Here is an 18,751-nt window from a genome sequence, read left to right on the forward strand (position 1 = left end):
GAAAGAAGAACAAAGTAGGGGGGAATCTCACTCCCCTACTTCAAGCTCTATTATAAAGCCATAGTAATCAAGACAATTTGGTACTGGCACAAGAACAGAGCCACAGACCAATGGAACAGACTAGACAATCCAGACATTAACCCAGACATATATGGTCAATTAATATTTGATAAAGGAGCCATGGACATACAATGGTGAAATGACAGTCTCTTCAACAGATGGTGCTGGCAAAACTGGACAGCTACATGTAGGAGAATGAAACTGGACAATTGTCTAACACCATATACAAAAGTAAACTCAAAGTGGATCAAAGACCTGAATGTAAGTCACGAAACCATTAAACTCTTGAAAGAAAACATAGGCACAAACATCTTAGACATAAACATGAGTGACCTCTTCTTGAACATATCTCCCCGGGCAAGGAAAACAACAGCAAAAATGAACAAGTGGGACTATATTAAACTGAAAAGTTTCTGTACGGCAAAAGACACCATCAATAGAACAAAAAGGAACCCTACAGTATGGGAGAATATATTTGAAAATGACACATCCGATAAAGGCTTGACGTCCAGAATATATAAAGAGCTCACACGCCTCAACAAACAAAAAACAAATAACCCAATTAAAAAATGGGCAAAGGAACTGAACAGACGGTTCTCCAAAAAAGAAATGCAGATGGCCAACAGACACATGAAAAGATGCTCCACATCGCTAATTATCAGAGAAATGCAAATTAAAACTACAATGAGGTATCACCTCACACCAGTAAGGATGGCTGCCATCCAAAAGACAAACAACAACAAATGTTGGCGAGGCTGTGGAGAAAGGGGAACCCTCCTACACTGCTGGTGGGAATGTAAACTTGTTCAACCATTGTGGAAAGCAGTATGGAGGTACATCAAAACGCTCAAAACAGACATACCATTTGACCCAGGAATTGCACTCCTAGGAATTTACCCTAAGAATGCAGCAATCAAGTATGAGAAAGACCAATGTACCCCTATGTTTATCGCAGCACTATTTACAATAGCCAAGAATTGGAAGCAACCTAAATGTCCATCTATAGATGAATGGATAAAGAAGATGTGGTACATATACACAATGGAATACTACTCAGCCATAAGAAAAGGGCAAATCCAACCATTTGCAGCAACATGGATGGAGCTGGAGGGTATTATGCTCAGTGAAACAAGCCAAGCAGAGAAAGAGAAATACCAAATGATTTCACTCATCTGTGGAATATAAGAACAAAGGAAAAACTGAAGGAACAAAACAGCAACAGAATCACAGAACTCAAGAATGGACTAACAGGTACCAAAGGGAAAGGGACTGGGGAGGATGGGTGGGTAGGGAGGGATAAGGGGGGGCAGAAAAAGAGGGGTATTAAGATTAGCATCCATAGCGGGGTGGGAGAAAGGGGAGGGCTGTACAACACAGAGAAGACAAGTAATGATTCTACAATAGTTTGCTACACTGATGGACAGTGACTGTAAAGGAGTATATAGGGTGGACCTGGTATAGGGGAGAGCCTAGTAAACAAAGTATTCGTCATGTAAGTGTAGATTAATGATTAAAAAAAAAAAGCAGTTCCTATGTGGTGACCTCTAATGAGTTCTACACAATGATATAAAGGGCATATAAAAGTGTAGGCAAAGGGTCTGTTTGTGTTTATACAGAGGATCAAAGCCTAATTTGGCTACCCCGAAAATGAACTAAGATACGATATGAAAAAGAACTTCCAACATTAGCACTCTCGGGAAGACTCATGACAGAAGATGATCAGCAAAAAAAAAAACTCCAACAAAGATCCAAGCACTGCCACAGGTGTAGATGCACTCATCCCACCAGTTCCTGGACTTGCCATGGCAATGATGAAGGAGATATCTAAGCTGGCCTGTGCATACAGTAAAACAAAAATTGGACTGGATCTATACTGTTGGAACTCAACCAAGAAGTAGGAGAAGTGCAAATTGTAGCACTCCAAAATCTTACAATCACAGACTATTTTCTGTTAAAAGAACATATGGGATATGAACAGTCCCCAGGAATGGGTTGTTCTAGTTTATCTGAATTCTCTCAGACTGTTCAAGTTCAGTTGGACAATATCCACCATATCATAGATAAATTTTCCCAAATGCCTAAGGTGCCTAACTGGTTTTCTTGGTTTCACTGGAGATGGCTGGTAATTACAGGTATGCTTTGGTTAGGTAACTATATTCCTATTATGTTAATGTGTGTGCACAATTTAATTAGTCGTTTAAAACCTATCCATGCTGAAGTTACTCTACAAGAAGATATGTCAAAGAAATAATCAATCTTCCCAGGTTTTCTTCAGCCTGCTACTTCTATAGCTTTTCTTCTTCCTACCTAATCACAACCTTTAAATAGAACTCGTGCCACATGTCGAATTTACCGAGTATCATAATTCTTCCAAGTGGTAAAGACACCTCAAGACAAATGCTGGGCATAGAAGCCACAGGGCATAGATATGCAAAGAAGTAAAAAGCTAACCTTTTCAAACAATAAGGCTTCTCTCTCACTTACCAACTTAACATCTCCCTGTATGGCCCCGGAAGATGACTGGTTATCCAGTGACAGGTAAGATTCCTCAAGGGAGGAACAACCTAAGACAGGCACAGTCGCAGGGGGCCATCTGGTGAGAAAATGGGGAGCAGCAGAGGTGAGGCACAGAATCTCCCCCCTCATGTTCTGAGAGAAATCTTCTGCATACATGGATGTTTATTGCCCTCGTCTAGCTCGGATTAACACATAGTCTACAGGCACACACCTGATCATCTACATTTGTTCTCTTACAACACTAAACTCTGTTTTCTATCTTTATCTCGTATCTACCTACCACTTCAGCGTTTTATTAAAAATAATAATAATAGAGAAATGTGGTATCCACATATAAATCAAGTTTAAAAATCAAATGAATATTCATATTTGAACTGACTGTGTATAGTTCATAATGCATGAACAAAACCGAAAGCTTCTGTGATGACTGCCCTTGCACTGTTCACCATGTAACTTATTCACTATGTAAGAATTTGTACTCCATGTAAGAATTTGTTCGTTATGCATCAGAAGATTGGAGACTGACGAAAATTAGGCCTGGGGTGGATTAATGATTGTGCATTGAGTATTGACCCCCTATACAGAAATTTATTGTGGTTAACAACTATTTGATCAATAAATATGAGAGATGCCCTCACAAAATATATATATATATATATATGTGTGTGTATATATATATATATATATATATACATATATATATATATAAACACACTTCCAATTGTAAAATAAATAAGTAACCGGGATGTAATGTATAGCATAAGGAATATAGTCAAAATATTGTAACAACTTGGTATGGTGATAGCTGGTACCTAGAATTATCATGTATATAAATGTTGAATCACTGTGTTGTACACCTGAAACTAATGTAATGTAATACTGTTGTCAACTACCCTTCAATAAAAAAAAAATAAATAAATAAAAAATAAAAGTTCCAGCAAGGCATGTTTAAAAGAGCCTATGTAATCTAATCAATTGCTCTTCTTGCTGCACTTATGCAAATAATCAAGCCAACTCTTAGTTGTTTTCTTAATCTGGCTAATTCTAATAAAAATAAGGGTGATTTTAGAGAAAAGTGTTGTTTCAATAATGCTGTCTTATCTATACTAAATCCTAATATCCAGAATTCTAGTTTCCCCATAATACCTGACTATGATTCTCAATTAGCGTCTTCATATTTCTAGTTCTCATATTCAGCCATGCATTCTTAATCTCGTCAAGTTTGTCCTTCCAGAATAGAAAATCCAACTCCAGATGTTGCTACTTAACCTAATAACACAATTTGTTTTATCTTGCCTAGACGCCACAAAACTGCAAATAGTAATAGAAATGAAACTCAGAATAGAAGCGCCAACTTTCTGAGGCCCTCTCAACTGACCAGTGACGGAGACCTAGCTGCACCCTTTACTGCACCCCCTTCTCAGCACGAAGCAGTCAGAATGGTCATCGTCCCTTTTCCCTAGCAGCAGCTACAGTCTCTATCTGTACAGGGGGGAATGAGACAGGTACCATAGGCTTAGACAGAATAAGGTGAGAGCCTCTGGAGGGGGCAGGGCAGGATATTTGCAATCAGAGCAACGTAACTACATGCTGGAAAACCCCCCCTACTAAAACTATGTTGAACATTATGCTCTAGAATCATTCTTCAGTGAGATCAGTTAATGTTCCCCAGATAAAGAAGAGTAGCACATGTTTTATTATGCTAATCATTTGTAATTGTGTATAAGATTCACTTTAGCATACTAAAAGGCCGAGGCCTATGTGCTGTCTTTCCTCCTTCAGATCTGACTAGGTAATTTTGCAAGCTGAGCAACTGATTTAGCATGCAGACCCAGCTGTAGATGGCATAGTAAAAGGCAGGATTATTTAGCAAATAGACAATATCTCAGCCCACCTTAGAGGCTGGGCATGCAGTCTTTTGATGTGCACCCGAACCAAGGCGCCAGTGTCCCAGAGAGAAATCAAGGCAGGAAATTACCTTTAATATTCAAGGACCCCTTGCCATCCTACTCCTTTTACTAACCCTTGGGCCCTGTATCATCCACAGGCTGGTCCAGATTGTCAGAGACCACATGGGGGCCGTCCAACTGATAGTCCTCCATGCTCAATACAAGCCCCTAGTAATCTTGTTACTCCTGCTTACCTTTAGACCATGTATCCTCAATAAACTGATAACTTTAATTAAAGATAGAATTAATACAGTCCAGCTAATGGTGCTAAGACACAGTATCAGCCTTTATCTCCTTACAACTGCAAAACCTTATTAGACCCAAGATTGGGTTCCTTCTTAGGTTCCAGAGAAAGAGGGGAATGAAGGGGCAAGCTCCCAGATTCTATTTCAGCCAATTGGGACCCGAATCCTACCTCAGCCAATCGGGACCCGGATCCTATTTCACCCAGTTGGAGCTTGGTCTCTCTCCTCTCCAGTCAGCAAGGAGCTCACCCACCACCCTTAGACCCTGCCAATTGACCAGAGCCACGACCTATCACCCCACCAACTACCCCTAGATCCAGCCAATCAGCCAGAGCCATGACCATCACCCCACCAACTGTCCTAGAACCCCATAAAACCTTTGTGGTATTGAAACTCGCTCTTTTACTCTGGCATCTTGCCACTGCGTTGGTGTAGATGAGAGATTGAGCTCGAGCTAGCTCGAATAAAGGCTCTTTGCTTTTGCATCGGTGTTGGCTCCTTGGTGGTCTTCTGGGATTCGAGACTTTGGGCACAACAGTTCGAGGAGTTGAAGAATGAACTTAGCAAACACCCAAGGTAGGAGAGCCGGGGAGAGGCTTTTATTGAGAGATACAGTGGGAGAACAGAACTCCTGGTCCACGACAGGAGGGGATGACAGGGGTGGTGCATTGTCTAGGGGATTTATAGGCAGCTGAGGATTTTTGGGAATTGATTAAAGTGCTTAGGGTGTGAACTTGTTAAAAGTGGTCTTAGGATGTTTTGTCCTTGATGAGACATTAAGTCCCTTTTAGCAAGCTAAAGTGACTCTTACACATGATTAAAAATGATTAACATAATAAAAACTTGGGCTACTTTCCTTTATCTGGGGAGTATCAACTGATCTCATGGAAGAATGACTCTAGAGCTTAAGGTTTAACACAGAGTTTTGGTAGGGGGTTTCCTTGCATGTAGTTACACTGCTCTGACTGTAAATATTCTGCCTTGCTTTTTCCAGAGGCCCTCACCCTACTCTGACTACAGCCCTGGTCCCTGTCTCAGTATGTTGGCCCACTCACATTGGGCCTCAAGATAATATCTAAAGTCTCTTTTTCTCCCACCCATCTAGACAGAGATCTCAAAAGTATATTTTGGGCATCAACAATGCTGAAATTCTTAGGAGTGAGTGAAGGAATCAGTCTGCCTTGCATTTCTAAACCCAGTTCTCCAGCTCAAGCTAAGCAGAAAAGAAGTCCACAGACCAGTTCTATCAGCCACTACAAAAACTCCCCAAAATGGTCATGGCCTTGCTAAATACACAAAAAAAAAACATGTATGAAATCCTTCCCAGCCTCATTACTCTACACTTTGTAAAATTTAAAGCTTTCCACAAAAGTCAGATATTCTTAGTAACATTAAATGATATCCTTAAAATACCTAGTATAGTGCCACAAAATGTACACAAGAAATGGAAAAAAGCACAAACATTTTAAAATAATGGTTCTCCTTAGAATTCAACTATAGGAAAAGATCAAACAACTTAACCAAGAAATATCCATGTAACATACATACATATTAATAGAGATTTCAAAATAAAGTACATTTTGCAACCAAAGCTATCTGAACTAGAAAATAGCATACTGCAAATCAAACCCTTATTCTTCCCCCCACTCCCTTGCATAGAAGTAGTTGAAGCCACTTGTTTTAAAGTCATGTCCTGTGTAATTCTGTATCTGCACAAAGTATTATTTATTCTTTTAAGAATTACAATTAAAATTTCCTTATGAGCAAATGCTATTTTTGAAAAAATTGAGGTATTGTTTATAATAAAAGACCCTTTACATTATTTACTACTTTTACCTTTTAATTAGATGTGCAATTGGCATGACCTGCCTAGAACTAGTTTAGGTAAAATTGTAATATTTCCAGAATATCTCACCTGGTTTCATCAATAGGTGTTCAGAGGTGGAAAGAAGTATGGCTTTAGTGCATTTGCATCATTCCTCACGGGTGGAGAGAAGTTCATCTCCATAGCAATGGGTGATTACCTGGGCAACAGAGAGCTTATCTGAGAGGTATGGGGAGGGCTGGTCTTGCTTCTGCTGGAGCAGGAAAGAGAGATGGCTCAGGACTGCAATTTGTGAGCAATAAACGGATTTTAAACTTTATTTCTTCCTTTGCTTTCGGTTTTTAGAGGTATTTTGCCCCTGGATTTTTGCTCCCCAGAGTTACAACTAGGTATAGTCTTTAATAGCACCTAAACCTAGAGACATTTTCTATAAATGCACTGAAACCTTTCCTTTTTTTCTCATTTATCACTTTTCATGAAGTCTTCCATGTATTATTTAAATGCTTGATTTCAACAATTTGTTGAAGATCTAATTTATCTGGTTAGTCTTAGTTTTACTTTGGCCATCACTTTAAAAAAATCAAGCAAAAAATTTCACCTTGAGAAAGCTGTACTTTAAAAATTATGTTAACAGAAATATTTCAATGAATACTAGTATCCTTTCAAAAATTTTCAAAGGTGTTTATAACATCTAAGTTGAACTGTATAATGTATGCTTTATGTTTCTCCTTTTCGTAGTTTTTTGTTATTTAATAAAGTAAAGGTAAAACACTGTTGTCAATAATTAAAAATATTCCTATGGTTTATTTTCAGGGAGATGCTTTGCTAAGTGGAAAGCAGAGCATAATCTCAGATAGTTGTCCCTTTAACAATGAGGAAGTTACTCACTGAATGCCAAAAATATGTTCAAATTATACTACTTAAGAATGTGACTATAGCTCCTTTAGATTGATTAGATGGGAAGAAGTACAAAGATATTCGAGGTTCTCATTTAGAGTTACAATGAAGTTTAACCAAAAATCTCTTTCAATTGCACAGATTACTTATTCCCTGATCATTCAATGCAAACTGAACAGGAAACTAAAAAAACCACAACACTTACAAAGACAACTTCCTGTGGGACTTTTGGTGTTTGTGGTTCAGAATGAAAAAAAGACTACATGGGCAAAATCTCCATAAAACTCAAGTAGCCATTTATTAAAACAACCTTAACCAAATGAACAACTATATCTGCACCCACATTTATATATATGTATATTGTTTCCATTACAAAAAAATCCTTAGAAAAGCATGTTCATGTTATTTTGGTCTGAGCTGTGAGTTTACATATGATATGCAAAGAGGAAGTATGGCACTTTTGTAGAACATGAGACACTTTTGATAACATCACAGAAGAGAATATATATACAAAATACCATAATTAGGAGAACTTTAAGCAAAGCATTGTAACAACAAAAAAATGAGTAATCCCAATCTCGCTCCTATGCCATTATCTTTAAAAATTCTATAAATTGCTTCAGTTTTCCGGTTGATAAAGTCATATAACAAAATTTGTAAGGAAGAGCTTTTTAGTCTCAAAGTCTCTAGATTTCATAGACCAGTAAAATCTCAAAAAAACACTTTAGGAGTGCAGTGTAGGATTACCAACTTTTTTTTTTAATTGAAAAGTATAGTTGACATACAACATTACTTTCAGGTGTACAACATAGTGATTCAACAATTATGTACATTACTTAATGCTCGCTATGATAAGCGTAGTTATATGTTACCATACAAAGTTATTACAATATTACTTAACTATATCCCCTATGCTGCTCTTTTCATCCCCATGACTTACTTATTTTATAACTGGAAGTTTATACCTCTTAATCCCCTTCACCTAGTCCCCCATCTCTAACTCCCCTCCCTCAGCAACCACTAGTTCCTTCTCTGTATTTAATGAGTCTCTTTCTGTTTTGTTGTTGTTTGTTCATTTGTTTTTGTAGATTTCACACATAAATGAAATCATACCGGATTTGTCTTTCTCTATCTGACATTTCACTTAGAGTAATACCTTCTAGGTTCATCCATGTTGTGACAAATGACAAGATATTATTCTTTTTACAGCTGAGTATAATATTCCATTGTGTATATATACCGCATCTTTTTAAAGTGTACTTTTTATTGAAGTTTAGTTGAGATACAAATATTATTTTAGTTTCAGATATACAACACAGTGATTCAACAATTACACTATTAAATCCTTATCCCAACTAGTGTAGTTACAATCTGTCACACAGAGGATGTTATAGAGCCATTGGCCATATTCTCCATGCTGCCCTACCATCCCCACAACCAACTTATATTATGACTGAGATTTCTACACCCCTTCATCCCCCTTCCTCCCGTCTCCCACCTACCCCATTCCCTCTCCCTTGGTAACCACCAGTCACTTCTCAGTGTCTCTGAGTTTACTGCTGTATTGTTCATTTTATTCTGTTTGGTTTTAGATTCCACATATAAGTGAAATCAAATGGCATTTGTCTCTCTCTACCTGGCTTGTTTCACTTCATGTAATACCTTCTAGGTCCATCCATATTGTCACATATGGCAGGATTTCTTTCTTTTTATGACTGAATAATATTCGACTTGGTACATGTACCATATCTTCTTTGTCCAGTCATCTACTGATGGACACTTAGGTTGCTTCCATATCTTGGCTATCTTAAATAATGGTACAATGAACATGGAGGTGCATATATCTTTTCAAATTAGTATTTTTGTTGTCTTTGGGCAAATACCCCAGAAATTGAATTACTGAGGCATATGGTATTTCTATTTTTAATTTTTTGAAGAACCTCCATATTGATTTCCATAGTGGCTGTACTAGTTTACATTCCCACCAATAGTACATGAAGGTTCCCTTCTCTCCACATCCTCACCAACACCTGTTAGTTCTTTTCTGATACTAGCCATTCTACTACCCATTAACCAACCACATTTAGCCTTTCTACACAAGTGTACCCATGCCTTCTTTAAGGCCATATTATTTATATACTCGGGGTCAATTATTCATAGCCTGAATCATGAACAAGACATTCACAAAATGGGAGGTCTATTTTTTGCTCCTCCCCTCACCACCTCCACCCTTATTACTGGAAGCCTGGCCCTAACAGGAGCTCCTTTCCTTGCAGGATTCTACTCCGAAGACCTTACCACTGAAGCCACTAACACGTCACATGCCGTCGCCTGAGCCTCCGTGTCACCCTTCTAGCCGCCTCCCTAACAGTCACCTGCAGCACTCAAATTATGTTCTTCGTACATGCTGCTTGGACAACCTCGATTTACTTCCTTAAATGATATTAACGAAAACAACCCAGCCTTTAACAAACTCAGTCAAACGCCTAATATTAGGAAGCATTTTTGTTGGATTTTTATTATCCAACAATATCCCCCCAATAACCATCCCCCACCACCTAAAATTTACTGTTCTAACTGTTATACTCTTAGGCTTTAGCACTAGAATTATGTAATCCATCTCAAAGTTTATATCACAAAAAGCCTTCAAATATATTTCAAACTTACTAGGCTACTTTCCCACAATTATCCATAGCTCATGACCATCATGAACTCTAACAAATCAAAAATCAGCCTCTCTCCTCTTAGACCTAATCTGACTAGAAAATGCTTTACCAAATCCATTTCATACTTCCAAATAAAAGCCTCCTTACTAACATCAAGTCAAAAAGACTTAATTAAACTCTACTTTCTATCATTCATAATAACAATTACCTTAATTCTATTGCTATCTAACTACCTCAAGTAACCTCCATGATAATAACAACACAAATTAACAATGACCATCCAATCAAAATAACAAATCAAGAACCATAGCTATACAGTGCAGCAATTCCTATAGCTTCTTCACGAAAAAACCAGAATCTCTGATATCGTAAATGACCCAACCAGCCTGACCATTAAACTCAAAAACAACACTCAACTCTTTATTCTCTGACATGAAAAACACTAAAAACATCTCTATTAGGGGTTAACATCCAAAATATATAAATAACTCACATGCCTCAACACCCAAAAAGCAAATAACCTTATGGAGGATATGAACAGACAGTTATCCAAAGAAGAAATTCAGATGGCCAACAGGCACATGAAAAGATGCTCCACATTGCTAATTATCAGGGATATGCAAATTAAAAACACAATGAGATATCACCTCACACCAGTAAGGATGGCCAGCATTGAAGACTAGGAACAACAAATGCTGGTGAGGATATGGAGAAAGGGGAACCCTCCTACACTGCTTGTGGGAATGTAAACTAGTTCAACCATTGTGGAAAACAATATGGAGGTTCCTCAAAAAACTAAAAATAGAAATACCATATGACCCGGGAATTCCAATCCTAGGAATTTACCCAAAGAAAATAACTTCTCAGATTCAAAAAGACATATGTACCCCTATGTTTATGGCAGCAATTTTTACAATAGCCAAGATATGGAAGCAATCTAAGTGTTCAAAGGAGATGAATGGATAAAGAAGAAGTGATACATATACACAGTGGAATATTATTCAGCCATAAGAGAGAAACAAATCCTACCATTTGCAACAACATGGATGGAGCTGGAGGGTATTATGCTCAGTGAAATAAGTCAGGCAGAGAAAGACAAATACCAAATGATTTCCCTCGTTTGTGGAGTATAACAATGAAACAAAACTGAAGGAACAAAATAGCAGCAGACTCACAGACTCCAAGAAGTGACTAGTGGTTACCAAAGGGGAGGAGTGGGGGAGGGTGGATGGGGAGGGAGGGAGAAAGAAGGGGGATTGTGAGGTATCATGTTTAGTGCACATGGTGTGTATGGGGTCATGAGGAAGACAGTGTAGCACAGAGAAGACAACTAGGGACTCTGTGGCATCTTACTACACTGATGGACAGTGACTGCAAGGGGGTATGGGGGAGACTCGATAGTAAAGGTGAATGTAGTAACCACATTGTTTTTCTCGTGAAACCTTCAAAAGAGTGTATGTCAGTGATACCTTAATTCAAAAAAAAATGGTAGAGAACCTAAACAGATATTTTTCCAAAGAAGATATACATATGGTCACATGAAAAGATGCTCAATATCGCTAACCATCGGGGAAATGCAAATCAAAACCATAATGAGATGTCAATTCTCACCAGTCAGAATGACTGGTATCAAAAAGACAAGAAATATGAAGGAATTTAGGGGATTTGGAGGACTTTTATTCCCCACCTGGCACAGTGTCTCTGTCCCTTATGCTGTCTGGAGAAAGGACATATGTGGCACTAGGGATCAGAGCAGGAATCCACCTCTGAGAGGACAAAAATACTATTGAAGCAGAATTAAGCTCTGAGCATCTCCCAAGCAGGGGTACCGTTTAAGTTAAATGTGCCTGCAACTTCCAGAAGTATGGGTCAGGCACTGTGGCAGAGACAACAGAAGAAGAGAATACATCTAGGATACTGGTCCCAGTTCTGGAAGGGGGCAAAACACCCCCACACACACACAAAAAAACAAAACACAGAGCAACAGTTGTTAGCAATGCACACATCACTCTTTCAGGTAGAGCCTCTCATGAAGGAATAGTATATATCATGGTAAGAAACTCACTTCCTATCAAGGAGTGGGTTGACAATATTCCACTGTCCCACTTCTGCCATGGCTCAAACCCCTACATTGACTAAGTGGCATGTCTATTTGCATCCGAGGTACACTTTATCCACCAGCCCACTATCTTTGAGAAGTAAAGGTGTTATTACACCCTACAGAGTATGCAGATTCTCTTAGATGCTTCCTGCTATTCCTGTGGTGGCCCCTGCAGCTTGTAGAGAAGGAATGGGAGAATGTCTGGTATAAACAGATCAAGTTGGGGCAACCCACCCACATGGACTACATTGCTATTCAGCCCAACACTGACACCATCTGGATGGTAATAGGAACAAACCACAGCAGCCAGTGGACTGAATTTACAAGTTTGGCTGGTGATCATTCATGACTCCTGATCATTAACCCTTTGCACTGACAATTGGTCTATTCTAAAGGGATTGCCTAGGGCTTGGACAATGGCAAGCTGAGGGGTAGATGATCATGAATAAGCCCTTGTAGGGTCAGAAAATGTGAAGATACTTGGGTCCACTTGCAAGAATCTGAGGCAGTTATCACTGTTTCCAACATCGTCGCTCATAAGGCACTGATGAGGCAAGATCACAGAAGGCACTGCAACCTCCCGCCTCTGCCGACCACACCACTGGGGCCAAACCAGCTGTCGTGCTGTGATGACACCCCGCAGCTTTGTGGAGAGGTTCACACGGAGGGGAGCTGAGGCCTCCCGCCACAGCCAGCACAGCTTTCCAGTTACGCAGTGAGCACCTGGGAAGTGGGTCCTTCAGCCAGGATATGCCTTCAGATCTGCAGCCTAGCTCACAGTTTAACTGCAGGCTCAGAAACCCGGAGCCAGAACCACTCAGTCAGGCTGTCCCCAAATTTCAGACCTACAGAAACAATGGGAGAGAACAAATATTTTGTTTTAACCCACTAAATTTTGGGTTATTTGTTATACAGCATTTTTGTTCTACTGATGGTGTCCTTTGCTGTATGGAAGCTTTTTAGTTTGATATAGTTCCACTTGCTCATTTTTGCTTTTGTTTCCCTTGCCCATGGAGATGTTCATGAAGAAGTTGCTCATGTTTATATTCAAGAGAGTTTTGCCTATATTTTCTTCTAAGAGTTTTATGGTTTCATGACCTACATTCAGGTCTTTGATCCATTTTGAGTTTACTTTTGTGTATGGAATTAGACAGTAACCCAGTTTCATTCTCTTACATGTAGCTGTCCAGTTTTGCCAACACCAGCTGTTGAAGAGGCTGTCATTTCCCCATTGTATGTCCATGGCCCCTTTGTCGTATATTAATTGTCCATATATGTTTGGGTTAATACCTGGATTCGATTCTGTTCCACTGGTCTGTGGGTCTGTTCTTGTGCCAGTACCAAATTGTCTTGATTACTGTGGCTTTGTAGTAGAGCTTGAAGTTGGAAAGCGAGATCCCCCTGCTTTATTCTTCCTTCTGAGGATTGCTTTGGCTATTTGGGATCTTTTGTGGTTCCATATTAATTTTAGAACTATTTCTTCCAGTTCATTGAAGAGTGTTGTCAGTAGTTTGATAGGGATTGCATTGAATGTGTAGATTGCTTTAGGCAGGATGGCCATTTTGACAATATTAATTCTTCCTACCCAAGAGCATGGGATGAATTTCCATATATTAGTATCCTCTTTAATTTCTCTTAGGAGTGTCTTGTAGTTTTCAGGGTGTAGGTCTTTCACTTCCTTGGTTAGGTTTATTCCTAGCTATTTTATTCTTTTTGATGCAACTGTGAATGGAATTGTTTTCCTGATTTCTCTTTCTGTTAATTCATTGTTAGTGTATAGGAATGCAACAGATTTCTGTGTATTAATTTTGTATCTCACAACTTTGCTGAATTCAGATATTAGTTCTAGCAGTTCTGGAGTGAATTATTTATGGATTTTTACGTACAATATAATGTCATCTGCAAAGAGTGACAGTTTGACTTCTTCCTTACCAATCTGGATGCCTTTTATTTTTTTGTGTTGTCTGATTGCTGTGGCTAGGTCCTCCAGTACTATGTTGAATAAAAGCAGGGAGAGTGGGCATCTTTGTCTTGTTCCAAATCTTAGAGGAAAAGCTTTCAGCTTCTTGCTGTTAAGTATGATGACGGCTGTGGGTTTGTCATATATGGCCTTTATTATGTTGAGGTACTTGCCCTCTATACCCATTTTGTTGAGAGTTTTTATCATGAATGGATATTGAATTTTGTCAAATGCTTTTTCAGCATCTATGGAGATGATCACATGGTTTTTTCCCTTCTTTTTGTTGATGTGGTGGATGATATGAATGGATTTTCGAATATTGTACCATTCTTGCATCCCTGAGATGAATCCCACTTGATCATGGTGTATGACCCTCTTGATGTATTTTTGAATTCAGTTTGCTAATATTTTGTTGAGTATTTTTGCATGTATGTTCATCAGGGATATTGGTTTGTTATTTTCTTTTTTTGTAATGTCTTTGCCTCATTTTGGTATTAGAGTGATGTGGCCTCATAGAATGAGTTTGGAAGTATTCCCTTCTCTTCTATTTTTTGGAAAACTTAAAGGAGAATAGGTATTATGTCTTATCTAAATTTCTGATAAAATTCAGCAGTGAATCTGTCTGCCCAGGGAGTTTTGTTCTTTGGTAGTTTTTTGATTACTGATTCAATTTCATTGCTGGTAATTGTTCTGTTTAGATTTTCTGTTTCTTCTTGGGTCAGTCTTGGAAGGTTGTATTTTTCTAGAAAGTTGTCCATTTCTTCTAGGTTATCCAGTTTGTTAGCATATAGATTTTCATAGTATTCTCTAATAATTCTTTGTATTTCTGTGGTGTCCATCATGATTTTTCCTTTCTCATTTCTGATTCTGTTTATGTATGTAGATTTTCTTTTTCTCTTAATAGATCTGGCTAGTGGTTTATCTATTTTGTTTATTTTCTCAAAGAACCTGTTCTTGGTTTCATTAATTTTTCCTACTGTTTTATTCTTCTCAATTTTATTTATTTTTTCTCTGATCTTTATTATGTCCCTCCTTCTGCTGACTTTGGGCTTCATTTGTTCTTCTTTTTCCAGTTTTAATAATTGTGAATTTAAACTATTCATTTGGGATTGTTCTTCCTTCTTTAAATAGGCCTGGACTGCTATATACTTTCCTCTTAGAACTACCTTCAGTGCATCTCACAGAAGTTGGGGCATTGTGCTGTTGTTTTCATTTGTCTCTATATATTGCTTGATCTCTGTTTTAATTTGGTCATTGATCCATTAATTATTTAGGAGCATGCCTCCATGTGTTTGTGAGCCTTTTTGTTTTCTCTTTACAATTTATTTCTGGTTTTATACACTTGTTATCTGAGAAGTTGGGTGGTGCAATTTCAATCTTTTTAAATTTACTGAGGCTCTTTTTATAGCCTAGTATGTGGTCTATTCTGGAAAATGTTCCATGTGCATGTGAAAAGAATGTGTATCCTGCTGCTTTTGGGTGGAGAGTTCTAAGATGTCTTTTAGGTCCATCTGTTCTGATGTGTTGTTCAATGCCTCTGTCTCCTTACTTATTTTCTGTCTGGTTGATCTGTCCTTGGATAGAGACTCACTTCAAACCCAAAGACATACACAGACTAAAAGTGAAGGGATGGAAAAAGATATTTCATGCAACTAATAGGGAGAAAAATGCAGGTGTTATAGTAGTTGTATCAGACAAAATAGACTTCAAAACAAAGAAAGTCCTAGGAGACAAAGAAGGACATTATATAATGATAAAGGGGTCAATCCAACAAGAAGACATAACCATTATAAATATCTATGTACCCAACACAGGAGCACATACATATGTGGAACAAATACTAACAGAATTAAAAGGGGAAATAGAATGTAATGCATTTACTCTAGGAGACTTTAACAGTTCACTCACTCCAGGCAGCATATAGTTGTGTCTTGCTTTTTATCCATTCAGTGACTCTATCTTTTGATTGTTGCATTCAGTCCATTTACATTTAGGATGATTATTGACAGGTGTGTACTTATAGCCATTGCAAGCTTTAGATTCATGGTTACAAAATGTTTCAGGGTAACTTCCTTACTGTGTAAGAGTCTAACTTAGCTCACTTAGTATGCTATTACAAACACATCTAGCGATTCATTTTTTTTCCTGCTTTTCTTCCTCCTCCATTCTTTATATATTAGGCATCATATTCTGTACTCTTTGTCTATCCCTTTTTATTACCTCTGGTTACATCTATTTATCCTTAGGAACACTTCCATCTATAGCAGTCCCTCCAAAATACACTGTAGAGATGGTTTGTGGGAGGTAGATTCTCTTAGTTTTTGCTTATCTGGAAATTGTTTAATCCCTCCTTCAAATTTAAATGATAATCTCACAGGATAAAGTATTCTTGGTTCGAGGCCCTTCTGCTTCATTGCATTAAATATATCATGCCACTCCCATATGGCCTGTAAGGTTTCTGCTGAGAAGTCTGATGACAGCCTTGTGGGTTTTCCTTTGTATGTGATCTTATTTCTCTCTCTTGCTGCTTTTAATAGTCTGTCCTTATCCTTGATGTTTGTCATTTTAATTATTATATGTTTTGGTGTTCTCCTTGGGTCACTTCTTTTGGGAGATCTGTGCACCTCCATGGCCTGAGGGAATGTCTCCTTCCCTGGGGACGTTTTCAGCAATTACCTCCTCAAACACACTTTCTAACCGTTTTTCTCTCTTTTCTTCTTCTGGTACCCCTATTGTACGAATATTGTTCCATTTGGATTGGTCACACAGTTATCTCAATATTCTTTCATTCTTAGAGATCCTTTTTCCTCTCTGTGCCTCAGTTTCTTTGTATTCCTCTTCTGTAATTTGTTTCATTTATTATCTCCTCCACCCTATCTAATCTGCTTTTAAAACCCTCCACTATATTCCTTAATGATTGGATCTCCAACCGGAATTTGTTCCTGAGTTCTTAAATATTTTTCTGTATCTCCATGAGCATGTTTATGATTTTTATTTTGAAATCTTTTTCAGGAAGATTGATGAGATCAGTTTCATTTTACTCTTTTTCTGGTGTTTGTACAATTTTGGTTTGAACCAGGTTCCTTTGACGTTTCATATTTGTATGTGATGCCCTCTAGTGTCCAGAAGCTCTACTTTCTTGGAGCTGCATAGCCAGCCAGGGTGCTGGACTGCCTGAAGATTGTGAAAGTTTCCAACCTGCTGGGCAGAGTACACCCAGACAATTTTGTCTACCTGTCTTCTCTCCTGAGTAGGAAGCTTTGTGCAGCCCTGCCCCTTTAGCAGCCCTCTCATTGTTAGGAAGTCTCTCAAACTGCCACCTTTCTTTTGTCCCAGAGCAGCTGGATATGGATCCCTGCTTTCCACAAGCGATTGAAATCTCATTCTCTCCAGGTATTCTGCCTGTCTTAGCTTTCCAACCCCCCCTAATCACCAGAGCACCATGCAATGTAGGTTTGTGCTCCCAGAGCAGATCTCCAAAGCTAGGTGTTCAGCAGTCTCAGGCCAGCTTTGGTACGTTACCCTATTCCATGAGGTCTTTTCTTTTCTCCAGGTGTATGCAGTCTGGTGCAGCCCTCTTTCCTGCTGCTCTTTCAGGATTAGTTGTTTTAATTATATTTTCATATTATATGTAGTTTTAGGAGGAGGTCTCTATCTCACCTCTCGTGCCACCATCTTTAATCCTCCCTCTGAGTCTTTATATATTTTATGGAATGAGATTAGCTTCTCTAGCTGCATGTGTCCATCACTGGCATATTTTTGCCTTTTTCTTAAACAAATGAGACATAGGGCAGAGAGAGATTGATGGAGAGGAAATATTGAGTCACTGATGAGAGGGGACATGGTCAGAGGACAGAGATAACCTTTAGTCTGGATATTAGTGGCTCACCTTTCCTATCCCTTTATGAGCAGCTAAAAAAAGGTTCTAATTGAAAAAAAAAACAAACTATATTCATATAGCTTTTATGTGTGTGATCATATCTAACGTGGAAAAATATACTCTTAAAACTTAGCTGAAAAGATGAGAATAGCAGTTTCTTCTTGGGACAAAAATTTATAAAGCTTTAAGCCAGAAGAATTAGAATAATTTTCCAAGGTTGGCTGCTTCCATTTGTGAGATCTGCTTTTTCATGAAGAGGCAGGGAAAACATAAATCAAAGAAAAAAAAAGTAAAATATCAAGGGCAATCACATCATGAGGCTTAAAAATAATAAGATTTTTAAAAATGCAGAATGACCTGAGCCTGACTGCAGGGGCTGAGGTGAGATCCTGAGTGGCTCCCTTGAGGCCACAGGGCAAAGGGCAAGTACTTGAATCCAAGTCTGGATAACATTGCACACTGTGAGTGCAGATATGAATGGAGGACATACTTCTGACATGTGGGAACAAGTTATATCTGCAGCAGCAAATCAAATACTGGACTGAAGAAAACATTTTATTAAAATTAATTTCACCAGTTTCTTTTCACTTTTGATGACTACTAGGCCATATAAAATCACATAGTGACTCACATTATATTTTTATCAGACAA

The sequence above is a fragment of the Manis pentadactyla genome, chromosome 6 (genome assembly GCF_030020395.1).
Source record: "Manis pentadactyla isolate mManPen7 chromosome 6, mManPen7.hap1, whole genome shotgun sequence".
Classification (NCBI taxonomy): Eukaryota; Metazoa; Chordata; class Mammalia; order Pholidota; family Manidae; genus Manis; species Manis pentadactyla.